The sequence below is a fragment of the Narcine bancroftii genome, chromosome 8 (assembly GCF_036971445.1).
Source record: "Narcine bancroftii isolate sNarBan1 chromosome 8, sNarBan1.hap1, whole genome shotgun sequence".
NCBI lineage: Eukaryota > Metazoa > Chordata > Chondrichthyes > Torpediniformes > Narcinidae > Narcine > Narcine bancroftii.
Genome location: NC_091476.1, coordinates 18557171 through 18575895, shown reverse-complemented (window position 1 = coordinate 18575895; position 18725 = coordinate 18557171). Strand labels below are relative to the sequence as shown.

The 18725-nt window shown below is 41.0% G+C and overlaps 1 long non-coding RNA gene across 1 annotated transcript in view; it reads right to left on the bottom strand.

The window, feature by feature from the left end:
* Positions 1-2814: 2814 nt before the first annotated feature.
* Positions 2815-18725, bottom strand: part of LOC138741676 (uncharacterized) — an 84985-nt gene continuing 69074 nt past the window's right edge. The window contains exon 3 of the long non-coding RNA XR_011343657.1: positions 2815-3117. This is a non-coding gene — a long non-coding RNA (uncharacterized lncRNA). The remainder of the gene's footprint in view (positions 3118-18725) is intronic.

The window sequence follows — 18725 nt, the reverse complement described above, 5'->3', positions numbered from 1 at the left end:
GAGAGTATTTACTCAATAGTGTGTGCAAAAACCCTTGGTAAGTTGATGTCAAACTTCACTGTAGTCCCTGACATCTAATGGCAAGTTTTCCAATTCACAAAACACTTGATTGTGCATACCAGGGGTAAAACGCAGAATTCTGTGGACAACGTGGTTGAAGTAAAAACACATAATGCTGGAGAGATTCAGCAGCTCAAACAGTGTCCTTTATTTAGCAGAGGTTTACCAATCACCTCCATTGTGATAGATCCCAAGATCTCTGAATCCGAAGGGAAAATGCTACTACTAAGACTTACATTTGTCTGTCATTTTAAGAGAACGATGAGAAAATGGATGGATCTTAAATCTTCTACAGAGGTTGTCTCATGAAAGTGCTCAACAAAGCCTTCTGCAGCAAAACTAGTGGGCCCATGTCCTCTTCTATGCTGGACCATTTGCTTCTTTTGCCACCTATCCTGACTGCAGACACCGTGATTGTAGTTTAATACACAAAAGTGCTAGAGAAACTCAGTAGGTCATACAGCATTCTTTATGGCAACAATATGTAACCAACATTTTGGGCCTGGGCCCTTTGTCAAAATATGAGCAAACTGCAGGCCGGCATCTGAAGTAAACAGTGGGGGTGGTGCAGGGGGAGGAGCACAGGTCCACAGGCAAGAGGCCAAGAGTGGATATGTGAGGGAGGACAGAAGAGAAAGAAAGCTGGGAAGTGATCGCTGGAGGTGAAAGGTCTCTCAATGAAAAGGGAAGGGGTGGGGAGCTGGAGGAAAAGAGAGAAAATGGGAGAGAGAGCGAGAGGTATCAGAAACTATTGATGTTAATGCCATTTGGTTGGAGAGTGTGAAGACATGTTCTTCCTACATTTTGTGGGTGGCCTTGATTTGGCCTTGATTTGGCAGTGCATGGGCCCATGAACAGATGTCAGTGTGGGAGTAGGTCACGGAATTAAAATGGTTGGTGTTGCTTCACTTGAAAGAATTGTTTGGGGCCATGAATTGTGGGTGAGGGAGGACATGTGAGCATATATAACATTTTCTGCAGTCACATGGGTACATACCAAGAGGGTGCAGTGGGAAGGGGTGAATTGATGAGGGGTCATGGAGGGAGTTGTCTCTGTGAAGGTCAGTGAGGGGAGGAGAGGGGAAGATGTGTCTGGTGGTGGGTGACATCAACTAGTAGGTAATGGAAATTGCAGAGGATAACATGTTTGATGCGTAAGCTGATGGGGTGGTAGGTGAGGACAAGGGGAATCCTGACCTTGGTCCTTTAACCATCTGTAGACTGAAAGTCAGAGGAGATTATGGAATGAAGGGGAAGGAAGATGAAAAGTGATTACAAAGAAAGGTAAGTACTATTGGAACACTTAAAAGACTTAGATTGATGAATGAATAGGAAAATAAAATAGAGGAATATGGGCCAAAAAGAGGACAAACTTGATAGGCATGGAGAAATTGAGCCAAGCGGCCTACTTCAGCAAAACTCTATAAATAAACCACCATCTTCGATTGGTTGAACCCTGCTGGTCTCTGTGGGTGCAGGAATCATTATTCCAATCTAGAGCTTTATGCAATGCAGGAGTACCTGTCATTTGCTTTCTCAATCATAATCTACCTTGTACTGCAGGAATGAGGTACATTAATGAGTATCTTGCCACATGTATGATGTAGTTAGCATGAAAGAATAATCTGTAAAAGCTGTCAGTTGTGTGTGTTAAGCTAGCAATCAAATACGCTCAGGGTGAGACTAGCAAACACCAGAGGATATCTGTACAAGGTGAGGGAGGAAAGTTTAGAGGAGGTATCTGGGGTGAGTTTTTTTTTTACACAGAAAGTAGTGGGTGCCTGGAATGCATTTTGGTGGACATTTAAAAGACTCTTAAGCACATGATCCAAGAAACATAGAGAGCTATGGGTTTAGTTTGTTGACTGGGTTTATTTAGGTCTTCACAACACCGTGGACCAAAGGGCCTATGCTGTGCTGTAAAGTTCTATGTTCTGTGGTTAAAATGAAACAAGAAAATCAATTGTTAATTTTGTCTCTGATATGAAGGATATTTCTATGTTTAAGGCAGCCATTCTCAACCTATTTTTGGCTATGGACCCCTTTGTCTTTTTCTTTTTAAAATATTTGTATTAATTTCAATAACAATAAATTTGTACAGTACAATTATGGAATGTGCCATGGAAAAAATAAGATAATTAAAAACCCTGCAAACACAATCAGACAAATGAATTCCAAAGCACAGCCATAATAAAGAAAGGACATAATAAATTTAAATTTAGCAAAACCCCTAAATTATAGTTATATTTAAAATATAGTAATCAATGAAAAAAGAAAAAAAGGGGAAGAAACCCTTGAACCAAAACCCGTTCCATTTGACAAGGTTAGAAAAAAAACCTCGCAAGTGGATATCAAGTGGTAACAACTCGGAAACTGACAACATAACATCGAGGTTTAGAACAGTCTTAAAACTTTAATATGTAATAGTCCATAAAAGGGACCCATGCCTTTGAAAAATTAATATTTGAATATTTAATGGCATATCTAATTTTTTCTAAGCTTGAACAAGACATAATATAATTTAACCATGGGAGGTGGAGTGCTGTCTTTCCATTTGATCAATATTGCACGTCTGGCTATCAACGAAGTCAAAGTTAAAATTTGGCTTTGAGCTGAAGTCAGTGAAACATCATCATCAGATATTCCAAACACGGGAATTAAAGGAGAAGGTTTCAATTTAACCTTAAGAATCACCAATAGTTTGTGAAAAATACCTTTCCAAAATTTTTATAGACGAGGGCAAAACCAAAACACGTGAACCAAGGAAGCTTCCACAATTTTACATTTGTCATATAGAGGATGTAGATCTGAATAAAAACAAGCTAATTTAGCTTGAGATAAAGGTACTCTATGGACCAGTTTAAATTGCAATAAACAATGTTGTGCACAAAGGGAAGTAGAATCAATCAAATTACAAATGATGTACCAAAACTCGTCAGAAAATGAAAGATTCCAATCCTGTTCCCAATTGCTCTGGTCTCTTGCGGGCTCTGCTAAAAATTATGGCTCTTCTCTGTGATTCAGTCAAGTTGAGTTCATTTCTTCCACTTCTATCAACTATGGGCAAACAGACAAATAGGAAATCATTCTTAATGAATATGTAGGAAAGTCAAAAATGAACATGCATATCTCAGAAAAAATTAAAATTATTGGAGTGCAATGGTTTGTACACACTATGAGCCATTAGGGAACTGTAAGCATAAACACGAGGATGTGAAAACTTAATAAATTTAATTCTTGTAAAATGAACATTTTACTTGAGATTGATATTCCTGTACAAGATTTTTGATGTCAGGCTCCAACTGGATTGTGATTGTTGAAGGTTACCTCTCATGATATCCAGTCTGTTCCTGCATTTGGTTCAGGAAGCTACGTTGATGAATTCACATTCAACTAAGTATGTTAAGGGAAAGGCAATGAAAGATATTTTGGCCTGTTCCCATAGTTTCCTATCTGTTTGGCAGATCACACTTAATCCAAAAATCTTTTTAAATTGACTGAACTTGCGGCATGCAATTATATCTCTGAGGATCAATGAAACTCTCTTGAATTTCTGCATTAACATTGTTCCTCAAATGGATCTAAAAGCCAATAGATATATTGAGGGTTAACAGGTCATTAAATCTCTCCTGCAGATCTGTGTGTAATTGCTATAGGTGTTTCACGTAAACAGTAATGTCATCATCCTTCAGTGCCTCTGTGTTCTTGTTCAGATTTGGAAATTGTAAAAATTCCCGATGTCTGATGTTGCTCCAATAGACTTGGAGCTCTTTAAGGAAATAAACAATGGCTTCCTAACTATCAATGAGGTTTATTGTGTTTACCATGAAAGGTCTTTTTCAATAAATTGAGTTTGTCAAAGATATTAGCCAGATAAAATATGTCTGCCTTTGTATCGATGAGTTTTTCTCCATGCTCATATTATAAGAAAGAAAGGAAACAATCATGTCCCAGAGTGCAACAAAACAATGAAGACAATTTCCTTTGAGAAGCCACCTCACCTCGGTTTGCAGCAGCAGTGTCTGGAAATGGTCATCATTTTCTTCACATGGCTGCCAGAATAGACAGTCTTGAAGGGGATTTTATAAAGTAAAGCATTTAAAAAGTCATCCTAAGTTTTTAGCCACTAACCTGCTCCCTAAAAATGATGCCCTGAACGTTAAGGACTGAAGGTGCATCGTTTTTCCGGCATGTGATTAAACCCTCACAGGCGACTATGTTCTCGAATAGAATACTGTTCTCGTTTAAATAATTCTTAACTTATTTGAAAATCAGTCCCTTAGTATCTATTTTAATCCTTTTGGAAAGCAACATAGCTTCTCTCAGCTCATTTCCATGCCTGAATCTGGCAAAAGCCCCGAGAAAACCACTGCTCTCTTGCACAGTGGATTTGTCTAATTGTAAAGAGAATTTCTTGGATTGTAATGAAATGACTCATTGTTTTTCACTGTCCCTTGCCATCTCATCAATTCTTCTAGAAGGAGCGGAATTACTCAAAGGAATTGCCTGAATAGTTTGATTGGCATTTAAGTTCATGATGTCAGATATTATTACAGACAATGGAAAAAAAATAAGTAACTCAGCGACATTATGAGCATTTCCACTTTTAACAATCAATTCACTTATTTTGTATGATGCAAAAGACCCTTTTAATTTCTGTGACATGCAGTGAAGGGGAGGGCATTGAGGAATGTAGAGGGACAGAGGGATCTTGGAGTAACGGATCATCGTTCTTTGAAGGTGGATTCTCATGTAGATAGCGCGGCTTTTGGTATGCTTGCCTTTATAAATCAAAGCATAGAATATAAGAGTTGGGAGGTGATGTTGCGACTGTTCAAGGCATTGGTGAGGCCAAGTTTGGAATATTGTGTGCAGATCTGGTCCCCAAATTATAGGAAGGATATCAATAAGGTAGAGAGGGTGCAGAGAAGATTTACTAAAATGTTACTACAATTATTACAGTATTTAGAATACAAAGAAAGATTGAGTAGGCTGGGTCTTTATTCATTGGAGTGTAGAAGGTTGAGGGGGGGATTTGATAGAGATATGTAAAATTATGAGGGGATGGATAGATAGAGTAGATATGGATAGGCTCTTCCCCTTGAGGGTAGGTGAGTTTGGAATGAGGGGTCTTAAGATAAGGGTTAGGGGAAAGAACTTTAGAAGTAACATAAGAGGAAGCTTCTTCACTCAGAGAGTGGTGGCTGAGTGGAATGACCTTCCGGAATAGGTGGTTGTAGCAGGGTAAATTTTGTCATTTAAGAGAGGGTTGGATGAGTACATGGATTTGAGGGGACTGGTGGGTTATGGAGAGTGACCTGGTAGGTGGGACTAGAGGAGTTCACTTAAATCGGTGTGGACTAGAGGGGCCATAATGGTCTGTTTCCATACTGTAATTGTTACATGGTTATATCGGTGTGATAGTACAGACCTATCACCAATGTATATAGTTACAGTATCTAGAGTGTAATGACTGTGCTTACAGCGATTGGCTGAGAGCTTAGCCATGCTTACTGCCTGGGCCTTAAAGGGTTGTGTCCCTAGCCAGGTCGGATCATTCTGGACTGGTCGACCACCTGTGAAGAGCTCCTGTCTTTTGCTAATAAAAGCCTTGGTTTGGATCAACAAGTCTTTGGTTCTTTCGACGAGCTCTACAATCAGTTTGAGCAATGGCCTTCACTCGAGTTTTGAAACAATCCAAGGGTTAATCTTTGTGAAAATCTGCAGATGCTGTGAAAACAGAAATACCGGAGGAAGTCAGCAGGTCATGCATCATCCAGAGGAGCTAAACCTACATAATTGACATTTCGGGCTTGAGCCCTTTTTCGTGATACCTTGAACAAGGGCCCAGGCTTGAAATGTTGGTTATATATCCTTATCTAATATGAATGACGCGAGACCTGCTGAGTTTCTCCAGCATTTCTGTGTTTTCACTACAATCAGAACCCTTGAAGATAATTCATGGAAAACCAATGCTTAAACAAAGGTTTATCTTTCTTCTCATTTTGTACAGTCTCTAAATGTTCTTTCAGCATTCTTAGAATCATGCTTTCATTTGAAAATATATTTGAAAAACACAGAGGCAAAGAAAGGTTTTGCAGAGATGTAATGAAGCCATATGATTAGTAACCCACCAAATATTGCTGACATTTTTGCTGACAAACTCATGGGTAAAATTATTTCTGAAAGTAACAAAAATGAACTACTACAAAGTGAAAGTACTTACAAGGGATAGATCAAAAGTTAGCTTAAATTTTATGGAAAATGATGAACAATATATTCCTTCTTCAATGAAAGTTAGCACAAGGAGACATACTTTCACCACCCATCACAAAAATTGAAGCAAGAGAAATATGGAGCAAAACTTTTTGACCTCCATGCTCATTTCTTGGAATTGAAGTAAATACAGGTACACAATCCTTTATCCAGAACCCTTGGGGGACAGTGTGTTCCGAATTTTGGATTTTTCTTATTTTGGAAAGCCAGATTTAAGCCCACCCGAATTGTGCTGCCTATCCACCCCCAGCCCCTTCCAATTACACTGCCGGTCTTCCCCCCTTGCCTGCTTGACTGTGTGGTCTCTCACTCTTGCCCACCCGACTCGTGCTGCCAACTCTCTCTCCACTTGCCGGATTTTGGAGCTTTCTGGATTTTAGATGTCCGGATAAAGGATTGTGTACCTGTAGAACAAAAGAGGAAAACTATGTGGGAGGCAATTCATAGCCAAAGCTGGTTCCATGTCAATCAAACATAATCATGTCAAAACAAGGAACTCCCTGAAAAGATTATTAATTTTCTGCATATATCTAGGCCATTCTAGGCTGTGTCCAAATGACTGCAACCTTGAAAAAAATCTCAAGTTGCTTGGCACATGTACAACAAAGTCTAGCAGCAAAGTCCTTTCCTTCCCCCAAAATTGTTTAATCTGTTTAGTTTCCATGCTCCCCTATACACCTTGGACCCCTTACTGAGAATTTCAGTCCATACTCCACCTTAAAAGTGCTGTGGCCTGAATAGCCCCATTGAGAATAGCTGATATAGAGGCACTTACTTTTTGCAATTATTTGCCTGTCCTCTTTGGAATGATTTGCTGGGAGTCCCTTGCATTTTAAGCAAAGAAAATTATTCTAATATCCTTCCTTGCTTCTTCCAATTATATTTTTATCCAGTTGCACTAGGGTCACATGGCACAATAAATTCAATATTTGAGTCAATTGTTATAGTGGAATTCACCTGAAGAAGATGTTGTCCAGAAAAAGGCCAGATTTGTGCATGGCTATGCATCTCAATAGTCTAGTAGTTTATTGTGTAGAAGGCCCAAAACACACAATCCACCCCCCACCACCACCACCCCCACCCCTCCCCATAAAAGCCTTTTGTCCTTCATTTCATGTCTTTACCTAGTGGATAATTAAGATCTTCCTGACAGCAGGATGGGTAAGAGTGCAGTTGACATTTCACTTATACTTTGAGACCAGTACTGTTCATGCCTTCACATGCAGCAAAATTTCATGCAAATGATGCCAATCCGATGATGACTAGGGTCAAACATATGGTGGGCCTGGATCAAATATCCAGGAGCATACTTCCATTGTGTTCAGCTCTCAGGCTTTTAATCAAATTTTCTCATTAAGGCAGAAAATGCCTGCATTTGATGGTGTTTGTAGCTGTTACTTCATAATACAAGAGAACATCAAGATCCATGATCAATTTGCAAATGGATCACTCACTTTTAACCATTTAGATGAATTCTAAAATAAAGACATGCGCGTGTGCTACATTGTGCCACACGGAAGACGTGATCCTTCTTACTTGACGTGTGACATAAATTTATAAGTGCTCACATGACTACCCAATATCATAAGCTATTTCCCTTTGCCTTATTATAATAAAAGTTAAATTTCTCATGAAGAAGCACTGTTCAATGGTGCCAGGGCATGGCCTCCAGTATTGTACACCTATCTCCAAACTGGAGTTCCATGTTACTGTGGATTAGTGGTTTTCAAACTTTTTCTTTCCATTCCCATACCACCTTAAGTGTTCCCTATGCAATAGGTGCTCTGTGATTAGTAAGGAATTACTTAAGGTGATATGGAGGGGAAAGAAAGAGTTTGAAAACCACTGTTTTAACCTAATTGACTCATTATGTGCACGGTTTCATAACTCCAAAGGAAATGGATCAATGACAATTTTTCTCAAGCAAAATGTTTCAGTAACAAATAGGTCTAGATCAGTGGTCATTGGTTCTCAACCATTTTTTTCCCCCGCTCACTTATCATTTTACTAACCACAGAGCACCTCTAGCATAGGGATTACTTAAAGGGGCATTGAGTAGTAAGAAAAAGTTTGAAACCACTGCCGTAGATCATTATATTAGCCATGAATGAAGGGCCAGAGGATTGGAGTGTAGCTCATGTTGTTCCTTTGTTTAAAAAAGGCTCCAAAGGTAAACCAGGAAATTGCAGGTCTGTAAGCCTGACGTCAGCAGCAGGTAAATTATTGGAGGGTGTTCTGAGAGATCAGATATACAAGTATTTGGACAGCCAAGGGCTGATTAAGAATAGCCAGGATGGATTTTGGAGACGATACCAAGCAAGTAGATGAAGGAAAGGCTGTAGATGTTGCCAACATGGACTTTAGTCATGCCTTTGACAAGGTCCCACATGGGAGGTTAGTTCAGAAGGTTCAGACACTAGGTATCCATGGAAAGGTTGTAAAATGGATTCAAAATTGGCTGAATGCAGGAAGACAGAGAGTGGAAGTGGATGATTGCTTCTCAGACTGGAGGTTTGTGATTAATGGTGTGCCTCAGGGACCATTGTTGTTTGTTTTCTATATCAATGATCTGGATGATAATGTGGTAAATTAGATCAGCAAGATTTGAAGCGTTGAGGACAGTGAGGAAGGCTTTCAAAGTTTGCAGAGGGATCTGGACCAGCTGTAAAAATGGGCCAGTGAATGGCAGATAGAATTTAATGCAAACAAGTGTGAGGTGATGCAAACCAAGGTAGGACACTGAGGAGTGTGGAGGAGCAAAGGGATGTGGGAATACAGATACATAATTCCCTGAAAGTGATGTCACAGGTAGACAGGGTTGTAAAGAAAGCTCTTGGCATCTTGGCCTGCATAAATCAAAGTAATGAAAATAGAAGTTGGGATGTTATGGTGAGGTTGTATAGGATATTGGTGAGGCAAAATTTGGAGTATTGTGTGCAGTTCTGGTCGCCTAACTACAGGAAGGATATTAGTGAGTTTGAAAGAGAAGATTTATTATGATATTTCTGGGTCTTCAGGAGTTGAGTTACAGGGAGAGTTTAAACAGGTTAGGACTTTATTCCTTGGAGCTTGGAGGAATGAGGGAAGATTTGATAGAGATTTACAAAATTATGAGGGGTATAGGCAGAATAAATGTGAGTAGGCTTTTTCCACTTAGATTGGAAGAGATAAATACAAGAGGACATGGCTTTTGGGTGAAAGGGAAAGGTTTAGGGGGAACATTGGGGAAACCTTTTCACTCAGAGAGTGGTGGGAGTGTGGAATGAACTGCTATCTGATGTGGTAAATGTGGGCCCAATCTTAAGAATAAATTGGATATTTACATGGATGGGAAAGGTCTGGAGGTTTATGGACTGGGTACAGACCAATAGAACTAGCAGAATAATGTTTTGGCATAGATTAGAGGGGCTGAATAGTCTGTTTTCTGTGTTCTTTGGTTCTATTTATCTAAAACTGGACATAAATTGGAACCTTAAGAAAACTGTATAGTATGAAATATGCAGTTCCAATTTCTGGGTAATTTTGTATGTCCAGAGGAACTGGCCACTAAAGATAGTGTAGATTGTGGCAACTAGGTGAAAATTAAGTGCAATTAAGTGCAAGAGAAGCAGACTAACTCTGTGCCCTTCTCTTGGTATTGCCTGTTGAGTCACATTTCTCTTATGGGTGGTCTTGACATCCACTTGTTGAACTCAAAGATAATCCCAAGATTAGCAAATGACTTTAATAGGTTTCATTCAATCATGAACTCGTGTCGCCCTCAGTTTAAATCAGCCTACAACAGTGTTGTCACATTTTCTTGTTGAACTGCAATTTGCTTTCAGCTCTGAGTGTAATATATATTGAATGTATAATGAACTTTTCACAGAGAAAGGGGAGGGGCATTATTTGCTGTTCCTTCTGCTGATATAGAACAGAACAGTCTGCAAACAAGTAAAATTGAGGAAATCATTCTGGAATGTCACCATTGCCTGCTGTCCGCCAATGACTGTGAGGCCCTTGGTCTCTGTGCTTTGAATAATCTTCAGCACATACCCAGACTAAGTCTGATTAGTAGTCATGCTTTGTGTTTGCATTGATAATTTCTGGGTGAAATTGAGAAATTATGATTCATAATGAATCATGACACAGGAGGGGTGGCATGGTTGGGGTAGCGATTAGCGCAATGCCTTTACGGAACTAGCAGTCGGGACCAGGGTTCGAATCCTGTGCTGTCTGTAAGGAGTCTGTACGTTTTCCCCGTGTCTGCATGGGTTTTCTCCAGGGGCTCTGGTTTCCTCCCACCTTTTGAAATGTACCAGGGGTGTAGGTTAATTGGGTGGTAAGAACTTGTGGGCTGAAATGGCCTGTTACTGTGCTGTATGTCTAAATTTATATTAAAAAAATAACCGTGACAGTGAAGTCCTGTCAATGTCCTACTACATGCATTTTCTCTCTCTCTCGTACACATTTCAACGTGTTACAAGTTAGATTGGAGCACAAAATCCCAGAAAATGAATGTCTTTTAACAAAAACACCATGCATCACGTTCACATTTTTAGGGTCACTGTATTAACAGTAAAATATTTCACAACCTTCTGCATATACTGCTCATACACCACCTAATGTCTTTAGAATATTTCCATATGAGGAAGGAGTTCTTGCTGCAGCACTTAATTGTTGAGCAAATCATTCAATGACTGCCTCAGTGCTGAGTGGCGCTTTTTGAATGGAAACTCGGGTAGGGTCAAGGATCTTGGTGCGAGAGACATGGAAATGCACTTAAGGGAAGACGCAATTCTCAAAAAGTTTTCAGAGACACAATTTTACCCAAAATCCTTTGAGGAGTGATGTCTGCACAGGTTCAGCTTCTCCAAACTCTCATTGCTGCCAGCTGACATTCTGCAGTTCAACCCCCACCCAACCATAATCTTGATCCTGGATGGCTCCACTTGCAGGGATCGAGCTCATGGTAACTTTCAACTTCCTAGCCTCAACTTCTCTCAAGGTGACTGCCGCAGACTTCTGGTATACATCAGTTTTCTGCTTACTGCTTTTCTCGAGACGTCTCCCAGGCCATTTACGTACGGAGGAATGACTTTGTGTAATCAGATTTCAGTGAGAAGCAGCTGGCATTGCATCCCCAGGAATTTGCTATCATTGCTGGCTTCACCAGTGTTCAGCTGCATTAGATACTAATAATGTGGCCTCCTTTGCATTGGGGAAAATCTAATGCAGACTGGGTAACTATATTGTGGAGTACTTGGTCTCAGTCCACGCGGACCTATTGTATGCAACTTTAATTCTCAAACCCTCTTCGATTCTGACCTGTGTGTCTGTGCCATCCTCCACCGCTCAACAAAAACTGCACAAATGTCCTGGCACTTTGCAATCTTCTGGAATGAACATTGCATTTTCTAACTTCAGGTAAACTGCTGAATTGTTATTTACCATTCTTTATGCTGAAATACTTTTCCCACCTTGTTTTAATAAAAGGTCTTCATAATGGTTTCACACCTCACTTCCTTCTCTCAGTTCTGTTTTGAAAACTAACCTCCCCTCTCTTCTCCAGTTCTGAGGAAGGGTTTCTGACCCAAAACATTCAGTGATTCCTCTGTCCAGGGATGCTAGTTAATTCATTTAATTTTTCCAGATTCCAGCATTTACAGTTTATTTTCAAAAAAAACTTTTTTTTTCTCTTGGGAACTCACATGATGGCTCCACTCTCAGGCAATCTGCTTTGCCAAACATGTTGAGCAGATGGCGCTGCTTCGAAAGCTGGATCTTAAGGGGAGCCCATTGCTTCCATTTCTGACACCTGAGCGCTCCCACTTCTGTAGATAAGGTATTGCTAGTCATTGTCGGATTAAGGTACTGCGGGGCCTATAGCATTTATTTTAAAGGGGCCCCCTAAATTGTGCCGGCTGGGGCATGCACAGTGAAGGGGCAGTGTGACCACAGAGCATGAAGTTCCAGCTGGCACATGCATAATGAGGGAGAAGTGACTGCGGTGCTACTCCACTCCCTGGTTTCTGGTGCTGACCCTACATGTCCGGTTTGGTGAGTTTGAAATGGTCTTAATTATTCTTAATAAAATGATGCTAGCTTTCTCAGATCACTATATATTCAGTGGTGTATCTAGGGAAGAGAGCGCCTATGGCAAACACTGAAATTGCTCCCCCTTCCCCCCGTAAACTTATTCACACATTTTCTTAAAACAAAACTTGCATATGGCAATGGCTGGCTCAACGCAGGATCGATGGCCATCTTCTTTATCCATAGTCCCCCACGCAGCTGGAACCGGTCTGTGTTTCCCTGGCGGTGACAAAGCAGTTCCAGCTGCAAGGGGGATTATGGGTAAAGAGACGACCATTGCTCCCGCATCGATCCGTCACCGCAAGCTACTGGGGTGGCCCCGAAGCGGCCCGATCAGTTGCCGGAGCGGTGCTCCAGTGAATTCCGGCAGCACTGCACCCCTGCTGCCACGTCGGGAGTTAAATGGTGGTGGGGTGACAGATGGCTGGGGCTAGGAGTGAGGCGGTTGGTGAGGCGAGGTCATTGGTGCCCCCTACCCCCTTTAAGGTTGGAAATTTTAACCTATTTTCACCTTTAATTGGGTTATTTATATAGACTATCGGTCTATATAACCACACCATAACCACACCATAGTACATAAACGCAGAAGCCCTTGTAAATCGGGGCCTGTAGCTGTAGAGCTCGTCGAAAGAACCAAAGACTTGTTGATCCAAACCAAGGCTTTTATTAGCAAAAGACCGGAGCTCTTCACAGGTGGCCGACCAGTCTGGAATGATCCGACCTGGCTAGGGACACAACCCTTTAAGGCCCAGTCAATAGGTGTGGCTTAGCTCTCAGCCAATCGCTGTAAGCACAGTCTAGATACAGTAACTATATACACTATGTACATTGGTGATAGATCTGTCCTATCACAGTAGCATATGCTTCTTTCACTACTATGTTAATCCGCTCCTATTGCTAGTGATATCCATGCTATGTCCAGGACAGATTGGGAATCCGGTCATCTTTCCAAACTTGTCTGTATTAGTCAATGGATGCATTGTAGAACGATTGTAGATATTTCATTGTGCTTTATTAAATGCCCCATAAGATGCTCAGAAGAAAAAAAAGCCCAATCCTGAGCAAGATTACCTAGGAGATACAAGATGATACTCAACAGGAGGATAATAAAGGCCTTGAGGGGAACATTGCACCACAATCATTTGATTTGATTAACCTCATTCAGTACAAGTGGGAACATCTGAGTATGGAGAGAGGAGTACACTGGTTGTGTGTGGTACATCTCACCCTCTCATGCAGGGAACTATTCTGCAAATCATCTGTCTTTATGCAGAAGAGCTTTATGCTCACGTGCAGGATCTCTTCATTTCTCATGTGCCTGTTTCTGTGTCGTAGTCTTCTACATCATTAGATTATCACCCTTATCGTCTCCCTCCAGTCTTCATTTTTTCCTGGCCTAGGTTGTCATATTGAATAAAGATAGGGTCAGGTGGAGGGGGAACATATGGGGTGCACCCAAGTCAACTTAGTGGAAATGCAGTAGCACACATAGTAATAGGAATATTAGGTGTTGATTAACAATGAATCGACTCTACTTCTCACAGATTTGATCCTTATGAAGGAATTGACATGAAACAACCTTTTGATTCTTGTTTGAAACTGCTTTATGGAAGTGAAAGTTTGGAGCATGGTTAAGGTGAATGGTGACAGTATTTTTCCCATGGTAGGGGAGTCACAAAGATAAGCGTATACAGAGCCGTTGTCATACCCACACTCCTGTTCGGCTCCGAATCATGGGTCTTCTACCGGCACCACCTACGGCTCCTAGAACGCTTCCACCAGCGTTGTCTCCGCTCCATCCTCAACATCCATTGGAGCGCTTTCATCCCTAACGTCGAAGTACTCGAGATGGCAGAGGTCGACAGCATCGAGTCCACGCTGCTGAAGATCCAGCTGCGCTGGATGGGTCACATCTCCAGAATGGAGGACCATCGCCTTCCCAAGATCGTGTTATATGGCAAGCTCTCCACTGGCCACCGTGACAGAGGTGCACCAAAGAAAAGGTACAAGGACTGCCTAAAGAAATCTCTTGGTGCCTGCCACATTGACCACCGCCAGTGGGCTGATAACGCCTCAAACCGTGCATCTTGGCACCTCACAGTTTGGCGGGCAGCAACCTCCTTTGAAGAAGACCGCAGAGCCCACCTCACTGACAAAAGGCAAAGGAGGAAAAACCCAACACCCAACCCCAACCAACCAATTTTCCCCTGCAACCGCTGCAACCGTGTCTGCCTGTCCCGCATCGGACTTGTCAGCCACAAACGAGCCTGCAGCTGACGTGGACTTTTACCCCCTCCATAAATCTTCGTCCGCGAAGCCAAGCCAAAGAAAGAAAAGGGGAGTCTACCATAAGAGGGCCTGGACTCTCTGAAAGGGGATCTTTTGTACACAGAAGGTGGTGTTTATATGAGTGAGGTGCGAGAGGAAGTGGTAAAGATGGCCTGAAGGGCCAGTTTTCATGCTTTATGGCTCTATAACTCTATAGGTCTTTTTATAGTGCAAGCTGCACTAAAGCTGACTCAATGGAAAAAAAGGTGTATTTATCTCTTTATGGAGAAGGCCTATAAGGCTGATCCAGCATTGCCTTCGTAGAGCAGTGTTCGGAACCATCTTTCAGAGCTGAGGGAGGCGGGGCGAGTGATGCAATAGCGCCACCCGTCGCCGTGACATCATCCATATGTGCTGGCAAGTGAAAAATTAATATTGGCATTCCTTCCCACCCAAACCTTACCTATCACTGATATGAACAGTGTAATGATGTGATGGATATAAGTATCTGTAAACACTGAGCGATCTAAAATTTGCACTCCTGGATCGCGGGCTGACGACGTCATTGTGACGTCATCTGCCCGCCCCTTTGCAGCGGATTTGCCGTCATGAAGGAAGTGGAGAGAGTCGCTCCACCTCTAGGCAGATCGAAGTTCACCTCTTGAATCTGCCCTTGGAGCTTCTATGAAGAGAATACCTGCCTTTACATTCACTTTACGGTTCTAAAATGGCCAAGGAAGAGTATGAAGTGAGCAAATACAAGATAAAATATGTGATCTGCCTAAGGAAGGAGATTAATTAGGGTGGGAATTGGAGAATTATACGTGGTTGAAAATCTATTCCAACAATATGATTGGTCTATGATGTCACTTAGTTAATAAGAATAAATCAAAGCTCATTGGAGTTATGGCATATAACAGACACTTTAATGATACTGATAAATGAATAGAGTTGAATGGCTCAGGGAGCCAGCTATTGCAGTTAAGGTAAGCACAGTGTTTAACAGGGTTACCTTGTGGTCAGTTTATTCTGCAGTGTGGTCACTCTTTCAACGTTACTCTTTCATATTGGTGATAGGAACAAATAAGTTTTCCAGAGCTAACTCTGTTACCCTGCTCATCCTCATAAACTACAGAGAACAGAGTGTATAAAATATTTCCTAGCTATTCTGTCGGAGTCTGATTATTTTAAAGATTTCCCAGCCTGGAAGTCCTGATTTTGATGCTTCTGTACCTTCTTCCCAATGGTACTGGGTCAGTGATGCTCCGTGCTGGATGAAAAAGATCATCGTGAGCTAGTGGAGTTGTTCTAGTGAACCGGTGCGGACTCGAAAGGCCGACATGGCCTGTTTCAACTCCGTAAATGGTTATATGGTTATTTACATTGCACGTGAAATGCAATGCTAATTGAAGGAAAGATACCATCTCTTTAAAAAAAAAGAACTATTGAGAGGTCAGTAATGTTAAGTAGTTTTTTAGTAAACTAGCTTCCTCTGGTCAAAAATTCCTCCATAAGGCGTTTTGGATTTGTTGATCCTGCAGAAAGAAAGAAACTGACGGGGGTGGGGGGTGGGGTGAAGGCGGAAATGGGTGGAGAAAAGACTATTAACTTTGGTGCAAGGCTACAGCTTGGAGTGATGGATTCGGCCAGCCAAGGCAAATAAATAAATCATATTTTAAACTAATTTACCCAGGGAAATATTCAGACAAAATGGGGGAAGAAAAGGGTTTGTGATGGATCCCTCTGAGCCTGGCTCAGTTTGTTAGTTCCATTTTGTATATAATTATTTCACATGGTGCTTTATCCTTGTGTATTAATTCATTTCTAGTTGGCCACAAGCCAAACTGAGCCTCAAGTCTGCATGGCAATGGATTCACACTGTGGATAGTCCATCTATTGAAGAGACTGTCTGAAAATTTCAGAAATAAAAGGGAGCAGTGTGTGTTTCTGAAAGAAGTCTGGTTATTAAGGCTTTCAATTAATTTTCATCAGTAACAGACCAAATTTCAGACCATATACCATGACCTGCTTCACAGTACCATATTCTGCTCAAATTCAGCTTGAGTTTGGTGTAGGTTCAGAGTGCCATGAAGTTCAGGGTGGCAGAATAGCATAGCAATTAGCGCAACATTGTTACAGCGCCAGCAGTCGGGACCGGGGTTCAAATCCCATGCTGTCTGTAGGAACTTTGAACATTCTTCCCGTGTTTGCGTGGGTTTTCCCCGGGGACTCCAGTTTCCTCCCTCCTTTCAAAAACGAATCGGTGGTTGTAAGTCAATTGGGTGTAATTTGGCGGCACGGGCTCATGGGCTGAAAGGGCTCGTTACTGTGCTGTATGTCTAAATTTTTTTAAAAAATGATGGACTGATTCCTCTCTGAAAATGAAGACTAAAATCAAATGCACCCTCTTGGTAGCAGATGGCAAAATCAGGCATTTACTTGCAGCAGAAATATGTTTAGAAATGTGTCACTTTTTGGTTAGGTAACAAAATTAATAGCACACAACTGGCATTCCTCTAATCTAATGAGGATGATTTATAAAGTCCAATAAATAAAAGGTAGGAAAGGAGAGAAATTGCCTGCTGTCCCTAAGAAAGTGTCTCGAGTGCTTTTTGAAAGAAGTGGACAGTTTATATATTGAAGGCTGCCAAAAAAAATAGCTACAGGCAGTTAAATATTTTGGTGACAAGTTAGGGGAAAAGGGAGAGAAAAAAAACTAGCACTGACTCTAGTGACTGGGTGAAATAATTAAAAGTGACAAATAGTAAGAACATAAAATGTGAGCAATCAAAAAAACTTGGAAGGAGATCAAAATAAACACAAGAGTGCTTAAAACATATTAGGAGAAAGATAGTAGCCAGGAACAAGATAGGTCTTAAAAAATTCTAATAATGATAATACAGAAAGTTTCTGATTATCCAAAATGCTTGGGACTGGACATTTTTCAGTTAACCAGATTTTTTGCATACCTGAGAACTTGCTTTAAGTAGCCCAGGAGCATCTGCAGAATACTTGTATCACCATGAAAAAGCAACAGAAGGTTTTTCAACCATGAAATAATGTTTAATTCTTACTTAAAAAAAAACATGATCTCTGCTTACAAAATAAGATTAAATGCATAAATTTAAAAGATTAACAAAAAAATTTTGGATAGCTGAGAAGTTTGGTTAAGTGTTTTTCGGATAATCGAAAATGTACTGTAATGCAAGTGAAAATATGGAAATGGCAAGCAGACTAAATTATGATTTCACTCCACTTTTACAGTGGAGGAAGAGGATGACGTCCCAAGAAAACAAAGGTTGAATTAGGCCTGGTGTCTCGCCAGATTAACATTAAATAAATAAAAGCAACAAAAAAAAAACAATGGGCTCGATGTTTCCAACAGAATTGACAACTATCAGCTGTTCACTTCTGAGGAAGTCTTGGAGCTTGCAGTCATACCAGATGTCTGAAAGAAGGGGAAAGCCAGTGGGATCACCCTCTGCATCTGGAATTATTTAAATACTGATGCCTGGAATCGAAGATGATAAGTCCAGGCCCTGGGCTTCGTTTACAATGATCTGACCCAATGGGATTAAAGAATGACAACTCTTCAGGTCCATATGGTGTTTACCTCAGAGGTTTCATGAAGGAATTGCAGATGTCCTAATTTTCCAAGCTTCTCTTGATTTAAGAATTGTTCATGCTCTTTAACCTGATTGGTTTTATCAAGTGATAAATTAGTGGATAGGGAAATGGTCAGATTTATACACACACACACACACACACACACACACACACACACACACACACACACACACACACACACACACACACACACACACACACACACACCTGATTATTTGAAATAGATTCTCAGAAATCCTCATTTATCTGAAAATTTTGCAGGAGCCTCCCAAAATATCAGATAAAGATGATTTTTGTAAGCAATCAAAAATCCTCATTGATCCACAGCTTGAAAAAAAAATTTACACACAGCATGCTCATGTGCATGTCTGAGTCACCATTTTGATTACAAAAGCACATTTGAGGGTTTTGTAATGGCA